We start from the raw sequence: 24,133 nt of genomic DNA on the forward strand, positions 1-24,133 counted from the left end.
TGTTTCAAAGAATTGAGAAAAGAAAATGAATTGGTTGGCCATGAACAAAGGATTTGGCTACACCTCCATTACTGGCAAGAGGAATTGATCTTCTGTGGGACAATTTTTAGAATGTTAAAAGGTAAAAGAGAAAAGCAGTCCGGTATAAAAACCAAGTCAACTGCTTAGAAGAACGCTATGCCCACCAGTGTATCACGAAGTGTCGACTGCAAAGCACTCCCTTTAATGATTGAAAAGATACATTTAATACACAGTAGGGTTTGAAAATGGTTAAAACTGTGAATATTGGAGGGATATACAAGTCTTTCTCCACGCATTTCTGCAAGAGTAAATTGGTGTTAAAAGCTAGACAACCAATAAGAAAATGCATTTCAATAGTCTTATTGGCACCAGTCTATTTAGAACTGTTGATTTTTAATTGTTCATTATTCTAGCATACAGTGAATGAGAGAGAAGAAGAAGAAGAAGAAGAAGAAGAAGAAGAAGAAGAAGAAGAAGAAGAAGAAGAAGAAGAAGAAGAAGAAGAAGAAGAAGAAGAAGAAGAAGAAGAAGAAGAAGAAGAAGAAGAAGAAGAAGAAGAAGAAGAAGAAGAAGAAGAAGAAGAAGAAGAAGAAGAAGAAGAAGAAGAAGAAGAAGAAGAAGAAGAAGAAGTTGTCATATGATAAAATTTCCAAATTCTTTAAACTATTAAAATTTCTCTAAGCAGTTTGTGTTCTGAGCACTTTTTAAGCAGCATCTTGAAGAACTAAAGATTCAATACTATAAACACAATGCGTTGGCTGGGAATTGAACCCAGGTCAACTGCTTGGAAGGCAGCTATGCTCACCACTATACCACCAACGCTTTTGTTTTTTTTTAAATGTTTAAAAATCAATTGCAAAATCTAGTGAGCAATCATAAAAACAGGATTTAAATATTGAATTGAAAAGAAATACCTGAACGAAAGAGGCTTATCTGTGCATAAGTTCAATGTTCATGGTCCACTTTTTACACAAAGGTTTCAAAGAATTGAGAAAAGAAAATGAATTGGTTGGCCATGAACAAAGGATTTGGCTACACCTCCATTACTGGAAAGAGGAATTGATCTTCTGTGGGACAATTTTTAGAATGTTAAAAGGTAAAAGAGAAAAGCAGTCCGGTATAAAAACCAAGTCAACTGCTTAGAAGAACGCTATGCCACCAGTGTATCACGAGTGTCGACTGCAAAGCACTCCCTTTAATGATTGAAAGATACATTTAATACACAGTAGGGTTTGAAATGGTTAAAAACTGTGAATATTGGAGGGATATACAAGTCTTTCGCCACGCATTTCTGCAAGAGTAAATTGGTGTTAAAAGCTAGACAACCAATAAGAAAATGCATTTCAATAGTCTTATTGGCACCAGTCTATTTAGAACTGTTGATTTTTAATTGTTCATTATTCTAGCATACAGTGAATGAGAGAGAAGAAGAAGAAGAAGAAGAAGAAGAAGAAGAAGAAGAAGAAGAAGAAGAAGAAGTTGTCATATGATAAAATTTCCAAATTCTTTAAACTATTAAAATTTCTCTAAGCAGTTTGTGTTCTGAGCACTTTTTAAGCAGCATCTTGAAGAACTAAAGATTCAATACTATAAACACAATGCGTTGGCTGGGAATCAAACCCAGGTCAACTGCTTGGAAGGCAGCTATGCTCACCACTATACCACCAATGTTTTTGGTTTTTTTTAAATGTTTAAAAATCAATTGCAAAATCTAGTGAGCAATCATAAAACAGGATTTAAATAATGAATTGAAAAAAAATTCCCGAACGAAAGAGGCTTATCTGTGCATAAGTTCAATGTTCATGGTCCACTTTTTACACAAAGCTTTCAAAGATTTGAGGAAAAGAAATGAATTGTTGGCCATGAACAAAGGATTTGGCTACACCTCCATTACTGGCAAGAGGAATTGATCTTCTGTGGGACAATTTTTAGAATGTTAAAAGGTAAAAGAGAAAAGCAGTCCGGTATAAAAACCAAGTCAACTGCTTAGAAGAACGCTATGCCCACCAGTGTATCACGAAGTGTCGACTGCAAAGCACTCCCTTTAATGATTGAAAGATACATTTAATACACAGTAGGGTTTGAAAATGGTTTAAAACTGTGAATATTGGAGGGATATACAAGTCTTTCTCCACGCATTTCTGCAAGAGTAAATTGGTGTTAAAAGCTAGACAACCAATAAGAAAATGCATTTCAATAGTCTTATTGGCACCAGTCTATTTAGAACTGTTGATTTTTAATTGTTCATTATTCTAGCATACAGTGAATGAGAGAGAAGAAGAAGAAGAAGATGAAGAAGAAGTAGAAGAAGAAGAAGAAGAAGAAGAAGAAGAAGTTGTCATATGATAAAATTTCCAAATTCCTTTAAACTATTAAAATTTCTCTAAGCAGTTTGTATTCTGAGCACTTTTTAAGCAGCATCTTGAAGAACTAAAGATTCAATACTATAAACACAATGCGTTGGCTGGGAATCGAACCCAGGTCAACTGCTTGGAAGGCAGCTATGCTCACCACTATACCACCAACGCTTTTGGTTTTTTTTAATGTTTAAAAATCAATTGCAAAATCTAGTGAGCAATCATAAAACAGGATTTAAATAATGAATTGAAAAGAAATACCTGAACGAAAGAGGCTTATCTGTGCATAAGTTCAATGTTCATGGTCCACTTTTTACACAAAGGTTTCAAAGAATTGAGAAAGAAAATGAATTGGTTGGCCATGAACAAAGGATTTGGCTACACCTCCATTACTGGCAAGAGGAATTGATCTTCTGTGGGACAATTTTTAGAATGTTAAAAGGTAAAAGAGAAAAGCAGTCCGGTATAAAAACCAAGTCAACTGCTTAGAAGAACGCTATGCCCACCAGTGTATCACGAAGTGTCGACTGCAAAGCACTCCCTTTAATGATTGAAAAGATACATTTAATACACAGTAGGGTTTGAAAATTGTTAAAACTGTGAATATTGGAGGGATATACAAGTCTTTCTCCACGCATTTCTGCAAGAGTAAATTGGTGTTAAAAGCTAGACAACCAATAAGAAAATGCATTTCAATAGTCTTATTGGCACCAGTCTATTTAGAACTGTTGATTTTTAATTGTTCATTATTCTAGCATACAGTGAATGAGAGAGAAGAAGAAGAAGAAGAAGAAGAAGAAGAAGAAGAAGAAGAAGAAGAAGTTGTCATATGATAAAATTTCCAAATTCTTTAAACTATTAAAATTTCTCTAAGCAGTTTGTGTTCTGAGCACTTTTTAAGCAGCATCTTGAAGAACTAAAGATTCAATACTATAAAACACAATGCGTTGGCTGGGAATCGAACCCAGGTCAACTGCTTGGAAGGCAGCTATGCTCACCCACTATACCACCAACGCTTTTGGTTTTTTTTAATTTGTTTAAAAATCAATTGCAAAATCTAGTGAGCAATCATAAAACAGGATTTAAATAATGAATTGAAAAGAAATACCTGAACGAAAGAGGCTTATCTGTGCATAAGTTCAATGTTCATGGTCCACTTTTTACACAAAGGTTTCAAAGAATTGAGAAAAGAAAATGAATTGGTTGGCCATGAACAAAGGATTTGGCTACACCTCCATTACTGGCAAGAGGAATTGATCTTCTGTGGGACAATTTTTAGAATGTTAAAAGGTAAAAGAGAAAAGCAGTCCGGTATAAAAACCAAGTCAACTGCTTAGAAGAACGCTATGCCCACCAGTGTATCACGAAGTGTCGACTGCAAAGCACTCCCTTTAATGATTGAAAAGATACATTTAATACACAGTAGGGTTTGAAAATGGTTAAAACTGTGAATATTGGAGGGATATACAAGTCTTTCTCCACGCATTTCTGCAAGAGTAAATTGGTGTTAAAAGCTAGACAACCAATAAGAAAATGCATTTCAATAGTCTTATTGGCACCAGTCTATTTAGAACTGTTGATTTTTAATTGTTCATTATTCTAGCATACAGTGAATGAGAGAGAAGAAGAAGAAGAAGAAGAAGAAGAAGAAGAAGAAGAAGAAGAAGAAGAAGAAAGAAAGAAGAAGAGAAGAAGAAGAAGAAGAAGAAGAAGAAGAAGAAGAAGAAGAAGAAAGAAGAAGAAGAAGAAGAAGAAGAAGAAGAAGAAGTTGTCATATGATAAAATTTCCAAATTCTTTAAACTATTAAAATTTCTCTAAGCAGTTTGTGTTCTGAGCACTTTTTAAGCAGCATCTTGAAGAACTAAAGATTCAATACTATAAACACAATGCGTTGGCTGGGAATCGAACCCAGGTCAACTGCTTGGAAGGCAGCTATGCTCACCACTATACCACCAACGCTTTTGTTTTTTTTTAAATGTTTAAAAACAATTGCAAAATCTAGTGAGCAATCATAAAACAGGATTTAAATAATGAATTGAAAAGAAATACCTGAACGAAAGAGGCTTATCTGTGCATAAGTTCAATGTTCATGGTCCACTTTTTACACAAAGGTTTCAAAGAATTGAGAAAGAAAATGAATTGGTTGGCCATGAACAAAGGATTTGGCTACACCTCCATTACTGGAAAGAGGAATTGATCTTCTGTGGGACAATTTTTAGAATGTTAAAAGGTAAAAGAGAAAAGCAGTCCGGTATAAAAACCAAGTCAACTGCTTAGAAGAACGCTATGCCCACCAGTGTATCACGAAGTGTCGACTGCAAAGCACTCCCTTTAATGATTGAAAAGATACATTTAATACACAGTAGGGTTTGAAAATGGTTAAAACTGTGAATATTGGAGGGATATACAAGTCTTTCGCCACGCATTTCTGCAAGAGTAAATTGGTGTTAAAGCTAGACAACCAATAAGAAAATGCATTTCAATAGTCTTATGGCACCAGTCTATTTAGAACTGTTGATTTTTAATTGTTCATTATTCTAGCATACAGTGAATGAGAGAGAAGAAGAAGACGAAGAAGAAGAAGAAGAAGAAGAAGAAGAAGAAGAAGAAGAAGAAGAAGAAGAAGAAGTTGTCATATGATAAAATTTCCAAATTCTTTAAACTATTAAAATTTCTCTAAGCAGTTTGTGTTCTGAGCACTTTTTAAGCAGCATCTTGAAGAACTAAAGATTCAATACTATAAACACAATGCGTTGGCTGGGAAACAAACCCAGGTCAACTGCTTGGAAGGCAGCTATGCTCACCACTATACCACCAATGTTTTTGGTTTTTTTTAAATGTTTAAAAATCAATTGCAAAATCTAGTGAGCAATCATAAAACAGGATTTAAATAATGAATTGAAAAAAAATTCCCGAACGAAAGAGGCTTATCTGTGCATAAGTTCAATGTTCATGGTCCACTTTTTACACAAAGGTTTCAAAGAATTGAGAAAAGAAAATGAATTGGTTGGCCATGAACAAAGGATTTGGCTACACCTCCATTACTGGCAAGAGGAATTGATCTTCTGTGGGACAATTTTTAGAATGTTAAAAGGTAAAAGAGAAAAGCAGTCCGGTATAAAAACCAAGTCAACTGCTTAGAAGAAACGCTATGCCCACCAGTGTATCACGAAGTGTCGACTGCAAAGCACTCCCTTTAATGATTGACAAGATACATTTAATACACAGTAGGGTTGAAAATGGTTTAAAACTGTGAATATTGGAGGGATATACAAGTCTTTCTCCACGCATTTCTGCAAGAGTAAATTGGTGTTAAAAGCTAGACAACCAATAAGAAAATGCATTTCAATAGTCTTATTGGCACCAGTCTATTTAGAACTGTTGATTTTTAATTGTTCATTATTCTAGCATACAGTGAATGAGAGAGAAGAAGAAGAAGAAGATGAAGAAGAAGAAGAAGAAGAAGAAGAAGAAGAAGAAGAAGAAGTTGTCATATGATAAAATTTCAAATTCTTTAAACTATTAAAATTTCTCTAAGCAGTTTGTATTCTGAGCACTTTTTAAGCAGCATCTTGAAGAACTAAAGATTCAATACTATAAACACAATGCGTTGGCTGGGAATCAAACCCAGGTCAACTGCTTGGAAGGCAGCTATGCTCACCACTATACCACCAACGCTTTTGGTTTTTTTTAAATGTTTAAAAATCAATTGCAAAATCTAGTGAGCAATCATAAAACAGGATTTAAATAATGAATTGAAAAGAAATACCTGAACGAAAGAGGCTTATCTGTGCATAAGTTCAATGTTCATGTCCACTTTTTACACAAAGGTTTCAAAGAATTGAGAAAAGAAAATGAATTGGTTGGCCATGAACAAAGGATTTGGCTACACCTCCATTACTGGCAAGAGGAATTGATCTTCTGTGGACAATTTTAGAATGTTAAAAGGTAAAAGAGAAAAGCAGTCCGGTATAAAAACCAAGTCAACTGCTTAGAAGAACGCTATGCCCACCAGTGTATCACGAAGTGTCGACTGCAAAGCACTCCCTTTAATGATTGAAAAGATACATTTAATACACAGTAGGGTTGAAAATGGTTAAAACTGTGAATATTGGAGGGATATACAAGTCTTTCTCCACGCATTTCTGCAAGAGTAAATTGGTGTTAAAAGCTAGACAACCAATAAGAAAATGCATTTCAATAGTCTTATTGGCACCAGTCTATTTAGAACTGTTGATTTTTAATTGTTCATTATTCTAGCATACAGTGAATGAGAGAGAAGAAGAAGAAGAAGAAGAAGAAGAAGAAGAAGAAGAAGAAGAAGAAGAAGAAGAAGAAGAAGAAGAAGAAGAAGAAGAAGAAGAAGAAGAAGAAGAAGAAGAAGAAGAAGAAGAAGAAGAAGAAGAAGAAGAAGAAGAAGAAGAAGAAGAAGAAGAAGAAGAAGAAGAAGAAGAAGAAGAAGAAGAAGTTGTCATATGATAAAATTTCCAAATTCTTTAAACTATTAAAATTTCTCTAAGCAGTTTGTGTTCTGAGCACTTTTTAAGCAGCATCTTGAAGAACTAAAGATTCAATACTATAAACACAATGCGTTGGCTGGGAATCAAACCCAGGTCAACTGCTTGGAAGGTAACTATGCTCACCACTATACCACCAACACTTTTGGTTTTTTTTAAATGTTTAAAAATCAATTGCAAAATCTAGTGAGCAATCATAAAACAGGATTTAAATAATGAATTGAAAAGAAATTCCTGAACGAAAGAGGCTTATCTGTGCATAAGTTCAATGTTCATGGTCCACTTTTTACACAAAGGTTTCAAAGAATTGAGAAAGAAAATGAATTGGTTGGCCATGAACAAAGGATTTGGCTACACCTCCATTACTGGCAAGAGGAATTGATCTTCTGTGGGACAATTTTTAGAATGTTAAAAGGTAAAAGAGAAAAGCAGTCCGGTATAAAAACCAAGTCAACTGCTTAGAAGAACGCTATGCCCACCAGTGTATCATGAAGTGTCGACTGCAAAAGCACTCCCTTTAATGATTGAAAAGATACATTTAATACACAGTAGGTTTGAAAATGGTTAAAACTGTGAATATTGGAGGGATATACAAGTCTTTCTCCACGCATTTCTGCAAGAGTAAATTGGTGTTAAAAGCTAGACAACCAATAAGAAAATGCATTTCAATAGTCTTATTGGCACCAGTCTATTTAGAACTGTTGATTTTTAATTGTTCATTATTCTAGCATACAGTGGAATGAGAGAGAAGAAGAAGAAGAAGAAGAAGAAGAAGAAGAAGAAGAAGAAGAAGAAGAAGAAGAAGAAGAAGAAGAGAAGAGTTGTCATATGATAAAATTTCCAAATTCTTTAAACTATTAAAATTTCTCTAAGCAGTTTGTGTTCTGAGCACTTTTTAAGCAGCATCTTGAAGAACTAAAGATTCAATACTATAAACACAATGCGTTGGCTGGGAATCAAACCCAGGTCAACTGCTTGGAAGGTAGCTATGCTCACCACTATACCTCCAACACTTTTGTTTTTTTTTTAAATGTTTAAAAATCAATTGCAAAATCTAGTGAGCAATCATAAAACAGGATTTAAATAATGAATTGAAAAGAAATTCCTGAACGAAAGAGGGTTATCTGTGCATAAGTTCAATGTTCATGGTCCACTTTTTACACAAAGGTTTCAAAGAATTTAGAAAAGAAAATGAATTGGTTGGCCATGAACAAAGGATTTGGCTACACCTCCATTACTGGCAAGAGGAATTGATCTTCTGTGGGACAATTTTTAGAATGTTAAAAGGTAAAAGAGAAAAGCAGTCCGGTATAAAAACCAAGTCAACTGCTTAGAAGAACGCTATGCCCACCAGTGTATCACGAAGTGTCGACTGCAAAGCACTCCCTTTAATGATTGAAAAGATACATTTAATACACAGTAGGGTTTGAAAATGGTTAAAACTGTGAATATTGGAGGGATATACAAGTCTTTCTCCACGCATTTCTGCAAGAGTAAATTGGTGTTAAAAGCTAGACAACCAATAAGAAAATGCATTTCAATAGTCTTATTGGCACCAGTCTATTTAGAACTGTTGATTTTTAATTGTTCATTATTCTAGCATACAGTGAATGAGAAAGAAGAAGAAGAAGAAGAAGAAGAAGAAGAAGAAGAAGAAGTTGTCATATGATAAAATTTCCAAATTCTTTAACTATTAAAATTTCTCTAAGCAGTTTGTGTTCTGAGCACTTTTTAAGCAGCATCTTGAAGAACTAAAGATTCAATACTATAAACACAATGCGTTGGCTGGGAATCGAACCCAGGTCAACTGCTTGGAAGGCAGCTATGCTCACCACTATACCACCAACACTTTTGTTTTTTTTTAAATGTTTAAAAATCAATTGCAAAATCTAGTGAGCAATCATAAAACAGGATTTAAATAATGAATTGAAAAGAAATTCTTGACGAAAGAGGCTTATCTGTGCATAAGTTCAATGTTCATGGTCCACTTTTACACAAAGGTTTCAAAGAATTGAGAAAAGAAAATGAATTGGTTGGCCATGAACAAAGGATTTGTCTACACCTCCATTACTGGCAAGAGGAATTGATCTTCTGTGGGACAATTTTTAGAATGTTAAAAGGTAAAAGAGAAAAGCAGTCCGGTATAAAAACCAAGTCAACTGCTTAGAAGAACGCTATGCCCACCAGTGTATCACGAAGTGTCGACTGCAAAGCACTCCCTTTAATGATTGAAAAGATACATTTAATACACAGTAGGGTTTGAAAATGGTTAAAACTGTGAATATTGGAGGGATATACAAGTCTTTCTCCACGCATTTCTGCAAGAGTAAATTGGTGTTAAAAGCTAGACAACCAATAAGAAAATGCATTTCAATAGTCTTATTGGCACCAGTCTATTAGAACTGTTGATTTTAATTGTTCATTATTCTAGCATACAGTGAAGAAGAAGAAGAAGAAGAAGAAGAAGAAGAAGAAGAAGAAGAAGTTGTCATATGATAAAATTTCCAATTCTTTAAACTATTAAAATTTCTCTAAGCAGTTTGTGTTCTGAGCACTTTTTAAGCAGCATCTGAAGAACTAAAGATTCAATACTATAAACACAATGCGTTGGCTGGGAATCGAACCCAGGTCAACTGCTTGGAAGGCAGCTATGCTCACCACTATACCACCAACGCTTTTGTTTTTTTTTAAATGTTTAAAATCAATTGCAAAATCTAGTGAGCAATCATAAAACAGGATTTAAATAATGAATTGAAAAGAAATTCCTGAACGAAAGAGGCTTATCTGTGCATAAGTTCAATGTTCATGGTCCACTTTTTACCACAAAGGTTTCAAAGAATTGAGAAAAGAAAATGAATTGGTTGGCCATGAACAAAGGATTTGGCTACACCTCCATTACTGGCAAGAGAATTGATCTTCAGTGGGGACAATTTTTAGAATGTTAAAAGGTAAAAGAGAAAAGCAGTCCGGTATAAAAACCAAGTCAACTGCTTAGAAGAACGCTATGCCCACCAGTGTATCACGAAGTGTCGACTGCAAATCACTCCCTTTAATGATTGAAAAGATACATTTAATACACAGTAGGGTTTGAAAATGGTTAAAACTGTGAATATTGGAGGGATATACAAGTCTTTCTCCACGCATTTCTGCAAGAGTAAATTGGTGTTAAAAGCTAGACAACCAATAAGAAAATGCATTTCAATAGTCTTATTGGCACCAGTCTATTTAGAACTGTTGATTTTTAATTGTTCATTATTCTAGCATACAGAGAAGAAGAAGAAGAAGAAGAAGAAGAAGAAGAAGAAGAAGAAGAAGAAGAAGAAGAAGAAGAAGAAGAAGAAGAAGAAGAAGAAGAAGAAGAAGAAGAAGAAGAAGAAGAAGAAGAAGAAGAAGAAGAAGAAGAAGAAGAAGAAGAAGAAGAAGAAGAAGAAGAAGAAGAAAGAAGAAGAAGAAGAAGAAGAAGAAGAAGAAGAAGTTGTCATATGATAAAATTTCCAAATTCTTTAAACTATTAAAATTTCTCTAAGCAGTTTGTGTTCTGAGCACTTTTTAAGCAGCATCTTGAAGAACTAAAGATTCAATACTATAAACACAATGCGTTGGCTGGGAATCAAACCCAGGTCAACTGCTTGGAAGGCAGCTATGCTCACCACTATACCACCAACACTTTTTTTTTTTTTTTAAATGTTTAAAAATCAATTGCAAAATCTAGTGAGCAATCATAAAACAGGATTTAAATAATGAATTGAAAAGAAATTCCTGAACGAAAGAGGCTTATCTGTGCATAAGTTCAATGTTCATGGTCCACTTTTTACACAAAGGTTTCAAAGAATTGAGAAAAGAAAATGAATTGGTTGGCCATGAACAAAGGATTTGGCTACACCTCCATTACTGGCAAGAGGAATTGATCTTCTGTGGGACAATTTTTAGAATGTTAAAAGGTAAAAGAGAGAAGCAGTCCGGTATAAAAACCAAGTCAACTGCTTAGAAGAACGCTATGCCCACCAGTGTATCACGAAGTGTCGACTGCAAAGCACTCCCTTTAATGATTGAAAAGATACATTTAATACACAGTAGGGTTTGAAAATGGTTAAAACTGTGAATATTGGAGGGATATACAAGTCTTTCTCCATGCATTTCTGCAAGAGTAAATTGGTGTTAAAAGCTAGACAACCAATAAGAAAATGCATTTCAATAGTCTTATTGGCACCAGTCTATTTAGAACTGTTGATTTTTAATTGTTCATTATTCTAGCATACAGTGAATGAGAGAGAAGAAGAAGAAGAAGAAGAAGAAGAAGAAGAAGAAGAAGAAGAAGAAGAAGAAGAAGAAGAAGTTGTCATATGATAAAATTTCCAAATTCTTTAAACTATTAAAATTTCTCTAAGCAGTTTGTGTTCTGAGCACTTTTTAAGCAGCATCTTGAAGAACTAAAGATTCAATACTATAAACACAATGCGTTGGCTGGGAATCGAACCCAGGTCAACTGCTTGGAAGGCAGCTATGCTCACCACTATACCACCAACACTTTTTTTTTTTTTTTAAATGTTTAAAAATCAATTGCAAAATCTAGTGAGCAATCATAAAACAGGATTTAAATAATGAATTGAAAAGAAATTCCTGAACGAAAGAGGCTTATCTGTGCATAAGTTCAATGTTCATGGTCCACTTTTTACACAAAGGTTTCAAAGAATTGAGAAAAGAAAATGAATTGGTTGGCCATGAACAAAGGATTTGGCTACACCTCCATTACTGGCAAGAGGAATTGATCTTCTGTGGGACAATTTTTAGAATGTTAAAAGGTAAAAGAGAGAAGCAGTCCGGTATAAAAACCAAGTCAACTGCTTAGAAGAACGCTATGCCCACCAGTGTATCACGAAGTGTCGACTGCAAAGCACTCCCTTTAATGATTGAAAAGATACATTTAATACACAGTAGGGTTTGAAAATGGTTAAAACTGTGAATATTGGAGGGATATACAAGTCTTTCTCCATGCATTTCTGCAAGAGTAAATTGGTGTTAAAAGCTAGACAACCAATAAGAAAATGCATTTCAATAGTCTTATTGGCACCAGTCTATTTAGAACTGTTGATTTTTAATTGTTCATTATTCTAGCATACAGTGAATGAGAGAGAAGAAGAAGAAGAAGAAGAAGAAGAAGAAGAAGAAGAAGAAGAAGAAGAAGAAGAAGAAGAAGAAGAAGAAGAAGAAGAAGAAGAAGAAGAAGAAGAAGAAGAAGAAGAAGAAGAAGAAGAAGAAGAAGAAGAAGAAGAAGAAGAAGAAGAAGAAGAAGTTGTCATATGATAAAATTTCCAAATTCTTTAAACTATTAAAATTTCTCTAAGCAGTTTGTGTTCTGAGCACTTTTTAAGCAGCATCTTGAAGAACTAAAGATTCAATACTATAAACACAATGCGTTGGCTGGGAATCAAACCCAGGTCAACTGCTTGGAAGGTAACTATGCTCACCACTATACCACCAACACTTTTGGTTTTTTTTAAATGTTTAAAAATCAATTGCAAAATCTAGTGAGCAATCATAAAACAGGATTTAAATAATGAATTGAAAAGAAATTCCTGAACGAAAGAGGCTTATCTGTGCATAAGTTCAATGTTCATGGTCCACTTTTTACACAAAGGTTTCAAAGAATTGAGAAAAGAAAATGAATTGGTTGGCCATGAACAAAGGATTTGGCTACACCTCCATTACTGGCAAGAGGAATTGATCTTCTGTGGGACAATTTTTAGAATGTTAAAAGGTAAAAGAGAAAAGCAGTCCGGTATAAAAACCAAGTCAACTGCTTAGAAGAACGCTATGCCCACCAGTGTATCATGAAGTGTCGACTGCAAAGCACTCCCTTTAATGATTGAAAAGATACATTTAATACACAGTAGGGTTTGAAAATGGTTAAAACTGTGAATATTGGAGGGATATACAAGTCTTTCTCCACGCATTTCTGCAAGAGTAAATTGGTGTTAAAAGCTAGAAGACAACCAATAAGAAAATGCATTTCAATAGTCTTATTGGCACCAGTCTATTTAGAACTGTTGATTTTTAATTGTTCATTATTCTAGCATACAGTGAATGAGAGAGAAGAAGAAGAAGAAGAAGAAGAAGAAGAAGAAGAAGAAGAAGAAGAAGAAGAAGAAGAAGAAGAAGAAGAAGAAGAAGAAGAAGAAGTTGTCATATGATAAAATTTCCAAATTCTTTAAACTATTAAAATTTTCTCTAAGCAGTTTGTGTTCTGAGCACTTTTTAAGCAGCATCTTGAAGAACTAAAGATTCAATACTATAAACACAATGCGTTGGCTGGGAATCAAACCCAGGTCAACTGCTTGGAAGGTAGCTATGCTCACCACTATACCTCCAACACTTTTGTTTTTTTTTTTAAATGTTTAAAAATCAATTGCAAAATCTAGTGAGCAATCATAAAACAGGATTTAAATAATGAATTGAAAAGAAATTCCTGAACGAAAGAGGCTTATCTGTGCATAAGTTCAATGTTCATGGTCCACTTTTTACACAAAGGTTTCAAAGAATTGAGAAAAGAAAATGAATTGGTTGGCCAAGAACAAAGGATTTGGCTACACCTCCATTACTGGCAAGAGGAATTGATCTTCTGTGGGACAATTTTTAGAATGTTAAAAGGTAAAAGAGAAAAGCAGTCCGGTATAAAAACCAAGTCAACTGCTTAGAAGAACGCTATGCCCACCAGTGTATCACGAAGTGTCGACTGCAAAGCACTCCCTTTAATGATTGAAAAGATACATTTATTACACAGTAGGGTTTGAAAATGGTTAAAACTGTGAATATTGGAGGGATATACAAGTCTTTCTCCACGCATTTCTGCAAGAGTAAATTGGTGTTAAAAGCTAGACAACCAATAAGAAAATGCATTTCAATAGTCTTATTGGCACCAGTCTATTTAGAACTGTTGATTTTTAATTGTTCATTATTCTAGCATACAGTGAATGAGAGAGAAGAAGAAGAAGAAGAAGAAGAAGAAGAAGAAGAAGAAGAAGAAGTTGTCATATGATAAAATTTCCAAATTCTTTAAACTATTAAAATTTCTCTAAGCAGTTTGTGTTCTGAGCACTTTTTAAGCAGCATCTTGAAGAACTAAAGATTCAATACTATAAACACAATGCGTTGGCTGGGAATCAAACCCAGGTCAACTGCTTGGAAGGTAGCTATGCTCACCACTATACCTCCAACACTTTTGTTTTTTTTTTTAAATGTTTAAAAATCAATTGCAAAATCTAGTGAGCAATCATAAAACAGGATTTAAATAATGAATGAAAAGAAATTCCTGAACGAAAGAGGCTTATCTGTGCATAAGTTCAATGTTCATGGTCCACTTTTTACACAAAGGTTTCAAAGAATTGAGAAAAGAAAATGAATTGGTTGGCCAAGAACAAAGGATTTGGCTACACCTCCATTACTGGCAAGAGGAATTGATCTTCTGTGGGACAATTTTTAGAATGTTAAAAGGTAAAAGAGAAAAGCAGTCCGGTATAAAAACCAAGTCAACTGCTTAGAAGAACGCTATGCCCACCAGTGTATCACGAAGTGTCGACTGCAAAGCACTCCCTTTAATGATTGAAAAGATACATTTAATACACAGTAGGGTTTGAAAATGGTTAAAACTGTGAATATTGGAGGGATATACAAGTCTTTCTCCACGCATTTCTGCAAGAGTAAATTGGTGTTAAAAGCTAGACAACCAATAAGAAAATGCATTTCAATAGTCTTATTGGCACCAGTCTATTTAGAACTGTTGATTTTTAATTGTTCATTATTCTAGCATACAGTGAATGAGAGAGAAGAAGAAGAAGAAGAAGAAGAAGAAGAAGAAGAAGAAGTTGTCATATGATAAAATTTCCAAATTCTTTAAACTATTAAAATTTCTCTAAGCAGTTTGTGTTCTGAGCACTTTTTAAGCAGCATCTTGAAGAACTAAAGATTCAATACTATAAACACAATGCGTTGGCTGGGAATCAAACCCAGGTCAACTGCTTGGAAGGCAGCTATGCTCACCACTATACCACCAACGCTTTTGGTGTTTTTTAAATGTTTAAAAATCAATTGCAAAATCTAGTGAGCAATCATAAAACAGGATTTAAATAATGAATTGAAAAGAAATACCTGAACGAAAGAGGCTTATCTGTGCATAAGTTCAATGTTCATGGTCCACTTTTTACACAAAGGTTTCAAAGAATTGAGAAAAGAAAATGAATTGGTTGGCCATGAACAAAGGATTTGGCTACACCTCCATTACTGGCAAGAGGAATTGATCTTCTGTGGGACAATTTTTAGAATGTTAAAAGGTAAAAGAGAAAAGCAGTCCGGTATAAAAACCAAGTCAACTGCTTAGAAGAACGCTATGCCCACCAGTGTATCACGAAGTGTCGACTGCAAAGCACTCCCTTTAATGATTGAAAAGATACATTTAATACACAGTAGGGTTTGAAAATGGTTAAAACTGTGAATATTGGAGGGATATACAAGTCTTTCTCCACGCATTTCTGCAAGAGTAAATTGGTGTTAAAAGCTAGACAACCAATAAGAAAATGCATTTCAATAGTCTTATTGGCACCAGTCTATTTAGAACTGTTGATTTTTAATTGTTCATTATTCTAGCATACAGTGAATGAGAGAGAAGAAGAAGAAGAAGAAGAAGAAGAAGAAGAAGAAGAAGAAGAAGAAGAAGTTGTCATATGATAAAATTTCCAAAATCTTTAAACTATTAAAATTTCTCTAAGCAGTTTGTGTTCTGAGCACTTTTTAAGCAGCATCTTGAAGAACTAAAGATTCAATACTATAAACACAATGCATTGGTTGGGAATCGAACCAAGGTCAACTGCTTGGAAGGCAGCTATGCTCACCACTATACCACCAACGCTTTTGGTTTTTTTTAAATGTTTAAAAATCAATTGCAAAATCTAGTGAGCAATCATAAAACAGGATTTAAATAATGAATTGAAAAGAAATTCCTGAACGAAAGAGGCTTATCTGTGCATAAGTTCAATGTTCATGGTCCACTTTTTACACAAAGGTTTCAAAGAATTGAGAAAAGAAAATGAATTGGTTGGCCATGAACAAAGGATTTGGCTACACCTCCATTACTGGCAAGAGGAATTGATCTTCTGTGGGACAATTTTTAGAATGTTAAAAGGTAAAAGAGAAAAGCAGTCCGGTATAAAAACCAAGTAAACTGCTTAGAAGAACGCTATGCCCACCAGTGTATCATGAAGTGTCGACTGCAAAGCACTCCCTTTAATGATTGAAAAGATACATTTAATACACAGTAGGGTTGAAAATGGTTAAAACTGTGAATATTGGAGGGATATACAAGTCTTTCTCCACGCATTTCTGCAAGAGTAAATTGGTGTTAAAAGCTAGACAACCAATAAGAAAATGCATTTCAATAGTCTTATTCTCACCAGTCTATTTAGAACTGTTGATTTTTAATTGTTCATTATTCTAGCATACAGTGAATGAGAGAGAAGAAGAAGAAGAAGAAGAAGAAGAAGAAGAAGAAGAAGAAGAAGAAGAAGAAGAAGTTGTCATATGATAAAATTTCCAAATTCTTTAAACTATTAAAATTTCTCTAAGCAGTTTGTGTTCTGAGCACTTTTTAAGCAGCATCTTGAAGAACTAAAGATTCAATACTATAACACAATGCGTTGGCTGGGAATCAAACCCAGGTCAACTGCTTGGAAGGTAGCTATGCTCACCACTATACCTCCAACACTTTTGTTTTTTTTTAAATGTTTAAAAATCAATTGCAAAATCTAGTGAGCAATCATAAAACAGGATTTAAATAATGAATTGAAAAGAAATTCCTGAACGAAAGAGGCTTATCTGTGCATAAGTTCAATGTTCATGGTCCACTTTTTACACAAAGGTTTCAAAGAATTGAGAAAAGAAAATGAATTGGTTGGCCAAGAACAAAGGATTTGGCTACACCTCCATTACTGGCAAGAGGAATTGATCTTCTGTGGGACAATTTTTAGAATGTTAAAAGGTAAAAGAGAAAAGCAGTCCGGTATAAAAACCAGGTCAACTGCTTAGAAGAACGCTATGCCCACCAGTGTATCACGAAGTGTCGACTGCAAAGCACTCCCTTTAATGATTGAAAAGATACATTTAATACACAGTAGGGTTTGAAAATGGTTAAAACTGTGAATATTGGAGGGATATACAAGTCTTTCTCCACGCATTTCTGCAAGAGTAAGTTGGTGTTAAAAGCTAGACAACCAATAAGAAAATGCATTTCAATAGTCTTATTGGCACCAGTCTATTTAGAACTGTTGATTTTTAATTGTTCATTATTCTAGCATACAGTGAATGAGAGAGAAGAAGAAGAAGAAGAAGAAGAAGAAGAAGAAGAAGAAGAAGAAGAAGAAGAAGAAGAAGAAGAAGAAGTTGTCATATGATAAAATTTCCAAATTCTTTAAACTATTAAAATTTCTCTAAGCAGTTTGTGTTCTGAGCACTTTTTAAGCAGCATCTTGAAGAACTAAAGATTCAATACTATAAACACAATGTGTTGGCTGGGAATCAAACCCAGGTCAACTGCTTGGAAGGTAGCTATGCTCACCACTATACCTCCAACACTTTTGTTTTTTTTTTAAATGTTTAAAAATCAATTGCAAAATCTAGTGAGCAATCATAAAACAGGATTTAAATAATGAATTGAAAAGAAATTCCTGAACGAAAGAGGCTTATCTGTGCATAAGTTCAATGGTTCATGGTCCACTTTTTACACAAAGGTTTCAAAGAATTGAGAAAAGAAAATGAATTGGTTGGCCAAGAACAAAGGATTTGGCTACACCTCCATTACTGGCAAGAGGAATTGATCTTCTGTGGGACAATTTTTAGAATGTTAAAAGGTAAAAGAGAAAAGCAGTCCGGTATAAAAACCAGGTCAACTGCTTAGAAGAACGCTATGCCCACCAGTGTATCACGAAGTGTCGACTGCAAAGCACTCCCTTTAATGATTGAAAAGATACATTTAATACACAGTAGGGTTTGAAAATGGTTAAAACTGTGAATATTGGAGGGATATACAAGTCTTTCTCCACGCATTTCTGCAAGAGTAAGTTGGTGTTAAAAGCTAGACAACCAATAAGAAAATGCATTTCAATAGTCTTATTGGCACCAGTCTATTTAGAACTGTTGATTTTTAATTGTTCATTATTCTAGCATACAGTGAATGAGAGAGAAGAAGAAGAAGAAGAAGAAGAAGAAGAAGAAGAAGAAGAAGAAGAAGAAGAAGAAGTTGTCATATGATAACATTTCCAAATTCTTTAAACTATTAAAATTTCTCTAAGCAGTTTGTGTTCTGAGCACTTTTTAAGCAGCATCTTGAAGAACTAAAGATTCAATACTATAAACACAATGCGTTGGCTGGGAATCAAACCCAGGTCAACTGCTTGGAAGGCAGCTATGCTCACCACTATACCACCAACACTTTTGTTTTTTTTTTAAATGTTTAAAAATCAATTGCAAAATCTAGTGAGCAATCATAAAACAGGATTTAAATAATGAATTGAAAAGAAATTCCTGAACGAAAGAGGCTTATCTGTGCATAAGTTCAATGTTCATGGTCCACTTTTTACACAAAGGTTTCAAAGAATTGAGAAAAGAAAATGAATTGGTTGGCCATGAACAAAGGATTTGGCTACACCTCCATTACTGGCAAGAGGAATTGATCTTCTGTGGGACAATTTTTAGAATGTTAAAAGGTAAAAGAGAAAAGCAGTCCGGTATAAAAACCAAGTCAACTGCTTAGAAGAACGCTATGCCCACCAGTGTATCACGAAGTGTCGACTGCAAAGCACTCCCTTTAATGATTGAAAAGATACATTTAATACACAGTAGGGGTTTGAAAATGGTTAAAACTGTGAATATTGGAGGGATATACAAGTCTTTCTCCACGCATTTCTGCAAGAGTAAATTGGTGTTAAAAGCTAGACAACCAATAAGAAAATGCATTTCAATAGTCTTATTGGCACCAGTCTATTTAGAACTGTTGATTTTTAATTGTTCATTATTCTAGCATACAGTGAATGAGAGAGAAGAAGAAGAAGAAGAAGAGGAAAAAGAAGAAGAAGAAGAAGAAGAAGAAGAAGAAGAAGAAGAAGTTGTCATATGATAAAATTTCCAAATTCTTTAAACTATTAAAATTTCTCTAAGCAGTTTGTGTTCTGAGCACTTTTTAAGCAGCATCTTGAAGAACTAAAGATTCAATACTATAAACACAATGCGTTGGCTGGGAATCGAACCCAGGTCAACTGCTTGGAAGGCAGCTATGCTCACCACTATACCACCAACGCTTTTGGTTTTTTTTAAATGTTTAAAAATCAATTGCAAAATCTAGTGAGCAATCATAAAACAGGATTTAAATAATGAATTGAAAAGAAATTCCTGAACGAAAGAGGCTTATCTGTGCATAAGTTCAATGTTCATGGTCCACTTTTTACACAAAGGTTTCAAAGAATTGAGAAAAGAAAATGAATTGGTTGGCCATGAACAAAGGATTTGGCTACACCTCCATTACTGGCAAGAGGAATTGATCTTCTGTGGGACAATTTTTAGAATGTTAAAAGGTAAAAGAGAAAAGCCGTCCGGTATAAAAACCAAGTCAACTGCTTAGAAGAACGCTATGCCCACCAGTGTATCACGAAGTGTCGACTGCAAAGCACTCCCTTTAATGATTGAAAAGATACATTTAATACACAGTAGGGTTTGAAAATGGTTAAAACTGTGAATATTGGAGGGATATACAAGTCTTTCTCCACGCATTTCTGCAAGAGTAAATTGGTGTTAAAAGCTAGACAACCAATAAGAAAATGCATTTCAATAGTCTTATTGGCACCAGTCTATTTAGAACTGTTGATTTTTAATTGTTCATTATTCTAGCATACAGTGAATGAGAGAGAAGAAGAAGAAGAAGAAGAAGAAGAAGAAGAAGAAGAAGAAGAAGAAGTTGTCATATGATAAAATTTCCAAATTCTTTAAACTATTAAAATTTCTCTAAGCAGTTTGTGTTCTGAGCACTTTTTAAGCAGCATCTTGAAGAACTAAAGATTCAATACTATAAACACAATGCGTTGGCTGGGAATCAAACCCAGGTCAACTGCTTGGAAGGTAGCTATGCTCACCACTATACCTCCAACACTTTTTTTTTTTTTTAAATGTTTAAAAATCAATTGCAAAATCTAGTGAGCAATCATAAAACAGGATTTAAATAATGAATTGAAAAGAAATTCCTGAACGAAAGAGGCTTATCTGTGCATAAGTTCAATGTTCATGGTCTACTTTTTACACAAAGGTTTCAAAGAATTGAGAAAAGAAAATTAATTGGTTGGCCAAGAACAAAGGATTTGGCTACACCTCCATTACTGGCAAGAGGAATTGATCTTCTGTGGGACAATTTTTAGAATGTTAAAAGGTAAAAGAGAAAAGCAGTCCGGTATAAAAACCAAGTCAACTGCTTAGAAGAACGCCATGCCCACCAGTGTATCACGAAGTGTCGACTGCAAAGCACTCCCTTTAATGATTGAAAAGATACATTTAATACACAGTAGGGTTTGAAAATGGTTAAAACTGTGAATATTGGAGGGATATACAAGTCTTTCTCCACGCATTTCTGCAAGAGTAAATTGGTGTTAAAAGCTAGACAACCAATAAGAAAATGCATTTCAATAGTCTTATTGGCACCAGTCTATTTAGAACTGTTGATTTTTAATTGTTCATTATTCTAGCATACGAAGAAGAAGAAGAAGAAGAAGAAGAAGAAGAAGAAGAAGAAGAAGAAGAAGTTGTCATATGATAAAATTTCCAAATTCTTTAAACTATTAAAATTTCTCTAAGCAGTTTGTGTTCTGAGCACTTTTTAAGCAGCAACTTGAAGAACTAAAGATTCAATACTATAAACACAATGCGTTGGCTGGGAATCGAACCCAGGTCAACTGCTTGGAAGGCAGCTATGCTCACCACTATACCACCAACGCTTTTTTTTTTTTTTAAATGTTTAAAAATCAATTGCAAAATCTAGTGAGCAATCATAAAACAGGATTTAAATAATGAATTGAAAAGAAATTCCTGAACGAAAGAGGCTTATCTGTGCATAAGTTCAATGTTCATGGTCCACTTTTTACACAAAGGTTTCAAAGAATTGAGAAAAGAAAATGAATTGGTTGGCCAAGAACAAAGGATTTGGCTACACCTCCATTACTGGCAAGAGGAATTGATCTTCTGTGGGACAATTTTTAGAATGTTAAAAGGTAAAAGAGAAAAGCAGTCCGGTATAAAAACCAAGTCAACTGCTTAGAAGAACGCTATGCCCACCAGTGTATCACGAAGTGTCGACTGCAAAGCACTCCCTTTAATGATTGAAAAGATACATTTAATACACAGTAGGGTTTAAAAATGGTTAAAACTGTGAATATTGGAGGGATATACAAGTCTTTCTCCACGCATTTCTGCAAGAGTAAATTGGTGTTAAAAGCTAGACAACCAATAAGAAAATGCATTTCAATAGTCTTATTGGCACCAGTCTATTTAGAACTGTTGATTTTTAATTGTTCATTATTCTAGCATACAGTGAATGAGAAAGAAGAAGAAGAAGAAGAAGAAGAAGAAGAAGAAGAAGAAGAAAAAGAAGAAGAAGAAGAAGAAGTTGTCATATGATAAAATTTCCAAATTCTTTAAACTATTAAAATTTCTCTAAGCAGTTTGTGTTCTGAGCACTTTTTAAGCAGCATCTTGAAGAACTAAAGATTCAATACTATAAACACAATGCGTTGGCTGGGAATCAAACCCAGGTCAACTGCTTGGAAGGTAGCTATGCTCACCACTATACCTCCAACACTTTTGTTTTTTTTTTAAATGTTTAAAAATCAATTGCAAAATCTAGTGAGCAATCATAAAACAGGATTTAAATAATGAATTGAAAAGAAATTCCTGACGAAAGAGGCTTATCTGTGCATAAGTTCAATGTTCATGGTCCACTTTTTACACAAAGGTTTCAAAGAATTGAGAAAAGAAAATGAATTGGTTGGCCAAGAACAAAGGATTTGGCTACACCTCCATTACTGGCAAGAGGAATTGATCTTCTGTGGGACAATTTTTAGAATGTTAAAAGGTAAAAGAGAAAAGCAGTCCGGTATAAAAACCAAGTCAACTGCTTAGAAGAACGCTATGCCCACCAGTGTATCACGAAGTGTCGACTGCAAAGCACTCCCTTTAATGATTGAAAAGATACATTTAATACACAGTAGGGTTTGAAAATGGTTAAAACTGTGAATATTGGAGGGATATACAAGTCTTTCTCCACGCATTTCTGCAAGAGTAAATTGGTGTTAAAAGCTAGACAACCAATAAGAAAATGCATTTCAATAGTCTTATTGGCACCAGTCTATTTAGAACTGTTGATTTTTAATTGTTCATTATTCTAGCATACAGTGAAGAAGAAGAAGAAGAAGAAGAAGAAGAAGAAGAAGAAGAAGAAGAAGAAGAAGAAGAAGTTGTCATATGATAAAATTTCCAAATTCTTTAAACTATTAAAATTTCTCTAAGCAGTTTGTGTTCTGAGCACTTTTTAAGCAGCATCTTGAAGAACTAAAGATTCAATACTATAAACACAATGCGTTGGCTGGGAATCGAACCCAGGTCAACTGCTTGGAAGGCAGCTATGCTCACCACTATACCACCAACGCTTTTGGTTTTTTTTAAATGTTTAAAAATCAATTGCAAAATCTAGTGAGCAATCATAAAACAGGATTTAAATAATGAATTGAAAAGAAATTCCTGAACGAAAGAGGCTTATCTGTGCATAAGTTCAATGTTCATGGTCCACTTTTTACACAAAGGTTTCAAAGAATTGAGAAAAGAAAATGAATTGGTTGGCCATGAACAAAGGATTTGGCTACACCTCCATTACTGGCAAGAGGAATTGATCTTCTGTGGGACAATTTTTAGAATGTTAAAAGGTAAAAGAGAAAAGCAGTCCGGTATAAAAACCAAGTCAACTGCTTAGAAGAACGCTATGCCCACCAGTGTATCACGAAGTGTCGACTGCAAAGCACTCCCTTTAATGATTGAAAAGATACATTTAATACACAGTAGGGTTTGAAAATGGTTAAAACTGTGAATATTGGAGGGATATACAAGTCTTTCTCCACGCATTTCTGCAAGAGTAAATTGGTGTTAATTCTAGCATACAGTGAATGAGAGAGAGAAGAAGAAGAAGAAGAAGAAGAAGAAGAAGAAGAGAAGAAGAAGAAGAAGAAGAAGAAGAAGAAGAAGAAGAAGAAGAAGAAGAAGAAGAGAAGAAGAAGAAAGAAGTTGTCATATGATAAAATTTCCAAATTCTTTAAACTATTAAAATTTCTCTAAGCAGTTTGTGTTCTGAGCACTTTTTAAGCAGCATCTTGAAGAGCTAAAGATTCAATACTATAAACACAATGCGTTGGCTGGGAATCGAACCCAGGTCAACTGCTTGGAAGGCAGCTATGCTCACCACTATACCACCAACGCTTTTGTTTTTTTTTAAATGTTTAAAAATCAATTGCAAAATCTAGTGAGCAATCATAAAACAGGATTTAAATAATGAATTGAAAAGAAATTCCTGAACGAAAGAGGCTTATCTGTGCATAAGTTCAATGTTCATGGTCCACTTTTACACAAAGGTTTCAAAGAATTGAGAAAAGAAAATGAATTGGTTGGCCATGAACAAAGGATTTGGCTACACCTCCATTACTGGCAAGAGAATTGATCTTCTGTGGGACAATTTTTAGAATGTTAAAAGGTAAAAGAGAAAAGCAGTCCGGTATAAAAACCAAGTCAACTGCTTAGAAAACACCCTCCATTACTGGCAAGAGGAATTGATCTTCTGTGGGACAATTTTTAGAATGTTAAAAGGTAAAAGAGAAAAGCAGTCCGGTATAAAAACCAAGTCAACTGCTTAGAAGAACGCTATGCCCCACCAGTGTATCACGAAGTGTCGACTGCAAAGCACTCCCTTTAATGATTGAAAAGATACATTTAATACACAGTAGGGTTTGAAAATGGTTAAAACTGTGAATATTGGAGGGATATACAAGTCTTTCTCCCACGCATTTCTGCAAGAGTACAATTGGTGTTAAAAGCTAGACAACCAATAAGAAAATGCATTTCAATAGTCTTATTGGCACCAGTCTATTTAGAACTGTTGATTTTTAATTGTA

General features: G+C 34.4%; 16 non-coding genes across 16 annotated transcripts; all 16 read right to left on the minus strand.

Annotated features, from left to right (window-relative positions):
• Positions 1 to 771: 771 nt before the first annotated feature.
• Positions 772 to 843, minus strand: TRNAG-UCC (transfer RNA glycine (anticodon UCC)). Its single transcript has one exon. It is a non-coding gene; the product is annotated as a tRNA-Gly (tRNA).
• Positions 844 to 2,477: 1,634 nt separating this feature from the next.
• Positions 2,478 to 2,549, minus strand: TRNAG-UCC (transfer RNA glycine (anticodon UCC)). Its single transcript has one exon. It is a non-coding gene; the product is annotated as a tRNA-Gly (tRNA).
• Positions 2,550 to 3,321: 772 nt separating this feature from the next.
• On the minus strand, positions 3,322 to 3,394 carry TRNAG-UCC (transfer RNA glycine (anticodon UCC)). The gene has a single exon. It is a non-coding gene; the product is annotated as a tRNA-Gly (tRNA).
• An 872-nt stretch (positions 3,395 to 4,266) lies between these two features.
• TRNAG-UCC (transfer RNA glycine (anticodon UCC)) lies at positions 4,267 to 4,338 on the minus strand. Its single transcript has one exon. It is a non-coding gene; the product is annotated as a tRNA-Gly (tRNA).
• Positions 4,339 to 5,985: 1,647 nt separating this feature from the next.
• Positions 5,986 to 6,057, minus strand: TRNAG-UCC (transfer RNA glycine (anticodon UCC)). The gene has a single exon. It is a non-coding gene; the product is annotated as a tRNA-Gly (tRNA).
• Positions 6,058 to 8,673: 2,616 nt separating this feature from the next.
• Positions 8,674 to 8,745, minus strand: TRNAG-UCC (transfer RNA glycine (anticodon UCC)). Its single transcript has one exon. It is a non-coding gene; the product is annotated as a tRNA-Gly (tRNA).
• Positions 8,746 to 9,499: 754 nt separating this feature from the next.
• Positions 9,500 to 9,571, minus strand: TRNAG-UCC (transfer RNA glycine (anticodon UCC)). Its single transcript has one exon. It is a non-coding gene; the product is annotated as a tRNA-Gly (tRNA).
• A 920-nt stretch (positions 9,572 to 10,491) lies between these two features.
• Positions 10,492 to 10,563, minus strand: TRNAG-UCC (transfer RNA glycine (anticodon UCC)). Its single transcript has one exon. It is a non-coding gene; the product is annotated as a tRNA-Gly (tRNA).
• Positions 10,564 to 11,352: 789 nt separating this feature from the next.
• TRNAG-UCC (transfer RNA glycine (anticodon UCC)) lies at positions 11,353 to 11,424 on the minus strand. The gene has a single exon. It is a non-coding gene; the product is annotated as a tRNA-Gly (tRNA).
• Positions 11,425 to 14,878: 3,454 nt separating this feature from the next.
• TRNAG-UCC (transfer RNA glycine (anticodon UCC)) lies at positions 14,879 to 14,950 on the minus strand. The gene has a single exon. It is a non-coding gene; the product is annotated as a tRNA-Gly (tRNA).
• Positions 14,951 to 15,726: 776 nt separating this feature from the next.
• TRNAG-UCC (transfer RNA glycine (anticodon UCC)) lies at positions 15,727 to 15,798 on the minus strand. The gene has a single exon. It is a non-coding gene; the product is annotated as a tRNA-Gly (tRNA).
• A 2,502-nt stretch (positions 15,799 to 18,300) lies between these two features.
• On the minus strand, positions 18,301 to 18,372 carry TRNAG-UCC (transfer RNA glycine (anticodon UCC)). Its single transcript has one exon. It is a non-coding gene; the product is annotated as a tRNA-Gly (tRNA).
• Positions 18,373 to 19,165: 793 nt separating this feature from the next.
• Positions 19,166 to 19,237, minus strand: TRNAG-UCC (transfer RNA glycine (anticodon UCC)). Its single transcript has one exon. It is a non-coding gene; the product is annotated as a tRNA-Gly (tRNA).
• A 1,608-nt stretch (positions 19,238 to 20,845) lies between these two features.
• On the minus strand, positions 20,846 to 20,917 carry TRNAG-UCC (transfer RNA glycine (anticodon UCC)). Its single transcript has one exon. It is a non-coding gene; the product is annotated as a tRNA-Gly (tRNA).
• A 1,635-nt stretch (positions 20,918 to 22,552) lies between these two features.
• Positions 22,553 to 22,624, minus strand: TRNAG-UCC (transfer RNA glycine (anticodon UCC)). The gene has a single exon. It is a non-coding gene; the product is annotated as a tRNA-Gly (tRNA).
• Positions 22,625 to 23,372: 748 nt separating this feature from the next.
• TRNAG-UCC (transfer RNA glycine (anticodon UCC)) lies at positions 23,373 to 23,444 on the minus strand. The gene has a single exon. It is a non-coding gene; the product is annotated as a tRNA-Gly (tRNA).
• Positions 23,445 to 24,133: the final 689 nt, after the last annotated feature.

This window comes from Mixophyes fleayi, unplaced genomic scaffold (genome assembly GCF_038048845.1).
Source record: "Mixophyes fleayi isolate aMixFle1 unplaced genomic scaffold, aMixFle1.hap1 Scaffold_3811, whole genome shotgun sequence".
Lineage (NCBI taxonomy): Eukaryota > Metazoa > Chordata > Amphibia > Anura > Limnodynastidae > Mixophyes > Mixophyes fleayi.